This window comes from Oncorhynchus keta, chromosome 35 (assembly GCF_023373465.1).
Source record: "Oncorhynchus keta strain PuntledgeMale-10-30-2019 chromosome 35, Oket_V2, whole genome shotgun sequence".
Classification (NCBI taxonomy): Eukaryota; Metazoa; Chordata; class Actinopteri; order Salmoniformes; family Salmonidae; genus Oncorhynchus; species Oncorhynchus keta.
This window is the reverse complement of record NC_068455.1, coordinates 69,374,751-69,381,675: the sequence shown is the minus strand read 5'-3', so window position 1 is coordinate 69,381,675 and position 6,925 is coordinate 69,374,751. Positions and strand designations below refer to the sequence as shown.

Here is a 6,925-nt window from a genome sequence, read left to right as displayed (position 1 = left end):
CATACTCGGGACTACACCTTTGCTGACATGTGAATTATTTAACCATGACAAGCACTGAGGGATAAACAGAAGAGTTAAACTGATTAGAAAAACATACAACTGCTAAATGTTCTGGGCCTGTATTCATATGTTGTCAGGAGGAGTGCTGATCTACAGTAAATCCAGCAGTTCCCCTCTGAATGTATAATCTGACTCTGGCTTTTGGTCTGACTCTTTCACTATTTGGTATTTTGACCAATCACATCAAATCTTTTTCAAATGACCAGTTAGTGAAAAACAATATCAGAATTGGTTTCCTTGTGTAAACACAGCCTAATTGGTATTTTGACTATTCAGATCAGGGGCACATTCCTCCTCATACCTTACAATGCCTGGATAGGTATTTTAAGTATAAGCTAACAACATATTTGACCTGTTTCAAGAAGCTCGGCATATGCTGCACGTCACTTTCAGTGGAGATCCATTATGGGTTACTTTGACGAATTTTTTATCGAAATTGGTTTCGTACTGATGATTTACCTCTCCAGAGAATGCATTCCCACTGTTCCAGAATCCAATTGCGTCAAGCTATACACCACTCCAGCCGACATTTGGCATTGCACATGGTGCTCTTCTATGGATACTCATTTCATGAAGCTTCCAACAAACAGTTATTGTGCTAAAGTTGCTTGCAGAGGCAGTTTGGAACTCAGTAATGAGGGTTGCAACCGAGGAAAGACGATTTTTACATGCTTTAGCACTCGGTGGTCTCTTCGGTCTTCTGTGAGCTTGTGTGGCCTACCACTTTGCGGCTGAGCCATTATTATTCCTAGACTTTTCCACTTAACAATAACAGCACTTACAGTTGACCAGGGCAGCTCGAGCAGTGCAAAAATTGATGTCTTATTGGAAAGGTGGCATCCTATGACGGTGCCACTTTGAAAGTAACTGAGCTCTTTAGTAAGGCCATTTTACTGCCAGTGTTTGTCTATGGATATGGCATGGCTGTGTGTTCGATTGTATACCCCTGTCACTCCTTAAAGACATGGGTGGGGCTAACATGGTGACCACACTGCTCGCGTTGCAAAATAAATGTACACATACATGTTTGTTTTAGGAATAAGGCCTGTTTTTCTTTTGAAGCAAGGCTAGTATCAGCTACATGTATGCCTTTACTAGACCATGGGGATATTTTATATATGAATGCTTCCGCTCAGTGTTTGAGATCAATTGACACTCTTTTTACCATGGCACTTTGAGATTTATTTTAAACTGCAAAACCCTTACGGTACCACTGCACTTTGTATACCAGGGTTGGCTGGCCTTCTCTAGTCACTCGTAGGCTCAGTCACTGGTATACTTTTATTTACAAAGCCATTTTGGGTTTACTACCTATTTATTTGTGCATTTTTATTGTTCAGTTATGCAGGCAATCTCAACGTTGTGTGTTTCAGGGAAGACATCCTCCTCCCTCATGTGGTACCCTTCCTGCAGGCTCCTCCTGACATGACTCTCTAGCATGACAATGCCACCAACCATACTGCTCGTTCTGTGCGTGGTTTCCTGCAAGACAGGAATGTCAGTGTTCTTCTATGGCCAGCGAAGAGCCCGGATCTCAGTTCCATTGAGCACATCTGGGACCTGTTGGACCGGAGGGTGAGGGCTAGGGCCATTCCCCCAAGAAATATCAAGAACATGGAGGTACCTTGGTGGGAGTAAAATCTCACAGCAAGAACTGGCACATCTGGTGCAGTCCATGAGGAGGAGATGCACTGCAGTATTTAATGCAGGCTGAGATTTAGGCTTCTTTTCCCCTCAAGTACAAAGGAAAGCATATATTTGTTTTTTGGAGTCATGTACTCATTCTTTAGGAACATTAGAATACCATCATAGACTTCTAAAAGGGTATATTGTTTTAGTATTCAGTTACCTGTTTATAGTACGGAATTCTATTACAAGGAACATTCCTACCTGTGAATTTGTTGTCTCCTATTTACTTTCACTTTACATCAGGGGACAAAGCATACATACTCCTTCAGAAGTTCTGTCACCCTAAAGCTGTAAAGAGGACACATCCCTATCTTTGCCATTTCCGTGTATGTGACAGTATGACCAGAGCCATTGAGTGCTCTCTCCATTTTAAAGTAGTACAATGTTATTCTACTTCTAGGAGATTATTGGTGGTTTGTTAAACTGAAAAGGTGCATAATGCCTACTATTGTGATGTATGTTGTATAGTTTCAACAGGCATAAAGCAAAGCACCTGTACGGTGCTGGAATATTTGCTCAGAAGTATAATGCATTGGCTTATCACTCCCGCTGACCTGGATGGAATTCTGCTTAACCCATCAAGTTGATGTGTTTGATACCGTTTTCCATGTATTCTGTTCCGTGTATGTTTGTTAACTTGCTATGTGTATAAAGAAAGTGTGGTTTTTGTTCTCTTTTATTACAACTGTATTCCTATGACTGTTTATTGTTGAAGTGATAATGCCTGAGAAGCCGGTGTTTGGAGGATATATTGGCACGGGTGTTGTTAGGCCTGAGATGAAGTCGAGGGCTGGCAAACCGTACCAATATATCCTCCAAAAACCGGACTTGAGAACTTTATGACTTTTATACAACCGGTTACCAACATATTCAAATAATGATTGACATATCTTCATGAAAAACTTGAAAAACAAGCGTTCGTTCTATCGGTTTAGTTGCCAGAGACACTATCAAGTCCTTAAGTCTTTTGTTCGTTTGTTCTAAATGTTCCATTTCCATACTGGCTGGCAATGTTCTTATCCCTTGTTTGCTTGCTAGTAAACTACGACAAACTTACAGTTACTTCAAACAGTGCAGCCAGAATAACAGCAAAGTAACTGCATTTGCGTTTGTTGAAGTTGTTTTCTAGTGACATTTATTTGGATACGTCCATAACAATGAGCTAATGATGGGTGATTTCGACTCGCATAGAACATGTGCTCTCTTGTCAGGACACTGTTGTTCAGATGAGCTAGGCAACATCACAGCTAACACAATCACTTCAAACTGAAGCTGGAAAGACAGCAAACCTGTAGCTGCATTTCATTTCGTTTAACCTGTTTTTTTATTTATTTACATTTCTCTGTGTAGATCAATACAAATGATGCCAGTTGTCTGCCAGTTGTCTGCCTGTCTGTCTCATCTGTCTTCCCGACACGTTCATTGCTATGGGGGACAGCTGGAGATCGACTTGCAATATTGAAACAATGTTGCAAATGTCGACGGGACAAACAGGAAGGTTCATACAAATCTCCGCTTTTGAAAACCAAATGCTAGTCTAAAAGAAATAGGAGATAATGTCAAGATGCTTTGCATAGTGTAGATCAAGTTTATCAGCCCAACCAGGCAATGTATAAGACTAGATTGTGCAGTGAGATGGAACAGAGTAAATATGCATTTCAACGTCATAGCTTAAGCTTCGGTGGTAACTTGTTGAATAGACATCACCTGGAATGAGGTTTTAACCGATCAGTACCCATGATTACCATGAGTAGATCCTCCCGACTAGGACACATAAGGTAGACTTGGGTTTAAAACTCCTTAACCATGTTTATTTTTAGACCAAACGTATTGTAAACACTTTCCAGCAACATTCTTCTAAATGTTTTTTTGCAACAATTACAATTTGACACAATCACCATCCCTTCATGTACGCTATTATTTGATTGAAATAACTGACTTTACTTTAAAATATATATACGTACGTATACAATGTCCTCCATAATTATTGGGACGGTGAAGCATTTGTGTCTTTTGGCCCTGTACTCCAAAAGGTTAGATTTGAAATCAAACCATGACTATGAGGTTAAAACTTCTTCGGGATCGGTGTCCCATCCATGGGACGGTTGAGCTAATGTAGGCTAATGCCATTAGCATGAGGTAGTAAGTAACAAGAACATTTCCCAGGACATACCTGATATTGGCAGAAAGCTTAAATTCGTGTTAATCTAACTGCACTGTCCCATTTGCAGTAGATATTACAGTTAAAGAATACCATGTATTGTTTGAGGAGAGTGTACAACATGAAACTTTATTAATAAACACATGAAGCACATTTGGGCAGTCTTGATACAAAATGAACAGAAATACAATGGTTCACTAGATCAGTCTAAAACTTTTAAATCTAAATTGCAGCTGAGTTGGCTGGAATAATACATTATGGTCTTTCTCTTGCATTTCAAAGATGATGGTACTGTGATTTTGCGGTGACCTAACATAATTGTTTGTGGTACTTTCGCTGAAAAGCCCATTTGAAATCAGACACTTTGGTGGGATTAACATCAAGATGACCTTTAAAATGGTATAAGATACATGTATGTTTGAGGAATTTTAATTATGAGATTTCTGTTGTTTGAATTTGGCGCCCTGCACTTTCACTGACTGTTGTCATATCAATTCCGTTAACGGGATTGCAGCCATAAGAAGGTCCAAACTATATAGAAAGAGGTCATTCATGTTTTACATAATTGGTCTTCTCTCAGGAACAAACTATATGAGGTATAATCAAATGAATATCACGTTGACTTGGGAAAGGAGCATATAGTGTCTGAAATGTTTCCAGTTATTCCTGTGTGGATACAAAATAACTTTGTTACTGTACATAATTCTGCATTTGACATTAATGAACTAAATAATGTTAAATTGACTGTATAGTATGTTATATATCATCAAGATCATCAAGGGCAATAACCACCTGATCCACTGCCTGGTCACCCTGCTACCATCCAGAAGACGAGGTCTGTACAGGTGCATCAATTAACAACCAGTTTATCTTTAATTATATGTAAAACATGTATCTTCGTCAAAGTTTATGATGAATATTTCTGTTATATGACGTGGCTCTTTGTAATTACTCTGGATATTTTGGAGGCATTTCTGAAAATGGCACCAATGTAGATTTGTGGATATAAATATGAATATTATCGAACAAAACATAAATGTTTTGTGTAACATGATGTCATTTGAGTGTCATCTGATGAAGATTATCAAAGGTTAGTGATTCATTTTATCTCTAATTCTGCTTTTGTGACTATCTTTGGCTGGGAAAAATGGCTGTGTGTTTTTTTTTAATTTGGTGGTGATCTAACATAAATATATGTTGTGTTTTAACCAGAGCGTAAATGTGCTGCTGGAAACAATTTACTTACGCTTTTTCCCCCCGAGTTTACTGACATGGCCATATTCAACGGGTATTGAGCGCTCATAAATTCATTATGCCAGGTGGACTGGGAACAGCAAGGAGTCATCAGGCCAGGTAGTCCTGAGGCATGGTCCTAGGGCTATAGTAAACACCGTGGGACCACGCAGCCGTTATATCGCTCAGGAAGGAGACGCGTTCAGTCTCCTAGAGATTAGTGTACTTTGGTGCAAAAAGTGCAAATCAATAACAGAACCACATCAAAGGACATTGTGAAGATGCTGGAGGAAACAGGTACAAAAGTATCTATATCCACAGTAAAACAAGTCCTATATCGGCAGACTCAGTAGCCTCGGTTTTTCGGACGACTGCCTTGCCTGGTTCACCAATTACTTTGCAGACAGAGTTCAGTGTGTCAAATCGGAGGGCATGCTGTCCGGTCCTCTGGAAGTCTCTATGGGGGTGCCACAGGGTTCAATCAAAACATGGTTAAAACTATACATTTTATATCGTGGATAGTCGTACCTTGCATCCATAACACTGTCTATTAGTTTGAGAGTGACTACATTTCTCCAGCCCCATCACTCAGCTTTTTACCATTTTGTTAATGTTTCAACTGCTAATTGCCCCTTTAAATCAAGGGCTACCAAGTGGCAAAGCGTTCTAAGGCACTTCATCTTAGTGCAAGAGGCGTCCCTACAGTCCCTGGTTCCAATTCAGGCTGTGTCACATCCGGCTGTGATTTGTAGTCACATAGGGCGGTCCGCAATTGGCCCAGCGTCATCTGGGTTTGGCTGGGGTAGGCCGTCATTGTAGAATGATGGACTTTGTTCTTAACTGACTTGCCTAGTTAAATAAAGGTTAAATTAATGTAAAAATAAACGATTAAACACAAAGCCCAAAGGTGTATTTCCATTGTGGTCCTCTTTGTCAACAAGATGGTAAGATTGACACTGAATACACTGTACTCTCAATGTCTTCCTAAATGCTTTCCTTGTTATATAATATCATATTATCAATAGGTAATTGCCCAGCTAACACATTTAAGTTTTTTGTTTCCCATTGGATCTGGGAAAGAAGCCATTAGATTCCGGAATGTTAAAACTGAACGTGAATATGTTGCCTATTCTGGAAACATACATTTTTAGATTGTATGGAGATTCTGAGAACGTTTACAATGGTCCCTGAAAGTTTTCCTGGGAGGTTTAATTAACCTCTGAGAATGGACATGACAAGTTATTGGTAGTTAGTTCAATTACATTCTAACAATATGTTTCCAAAAATAGTTTGATAAACACTGTTAGCTTAGTTTGGGTTGACTGTTTTGAACTCCAAAAACAGATATGACACATGGATAAGCATTTTCATTGATATTAATCATGCAAACACATGTATTTTTTATTGTGGCATCGATTTAGTGAGATTCAAATCTATGATCTTCTGTTCTCTATCCATGGAATTAGCCCACTATGCCTCCAGGATGGACCTAGCATGCCATGTGTTTTTGACTCATAGAACGCTGTTCATTTTTGTCTATTCAAACAGATCCCAGTTTTGTTGACGCTGAGAACGGAATGTACAGTGCATTCGGAAAGTATTCAGACCCCTTGACTTTTTCCACATTTTGCTACAGTCTTATTCTAAAATGGATTAAATGAAGAAATTGTCTCGTCAATCTACACACAATACCCAATAATGATCAAGTGAAAACAGTTTTTTAGAAATTATTTGTAGATAATAAAATCAACCATACATTATTTACTTAAGTATTCAGTCCCT

The 6,925-nt window shown here is 39.1% G+C and overlaps 1 long non-coding RNA gene across 1 annotated transcript in view; it reads left to right on the top strand.

Annotated features, from left to right (window-relative positions):
- Positions 1 to 2,488, top strand: part of LOC127916146 (uncharacterized) — a 41,586-nt gene extending 39,098 nt beyond the window's left edge. Inside the window, exon 3 of the long non-coding RNA XR_008093618.1 lies at positions 1,434 to 2,488. This is a non-coding gene — a long non-coding RNA (uncharacterized LOC127916146). The remainder of the gene's footprint in view (positions 1 to 1,433) is intronic.
- Positions 2,489 to 6,925: the final 4,437 nt, after the last annotated feature.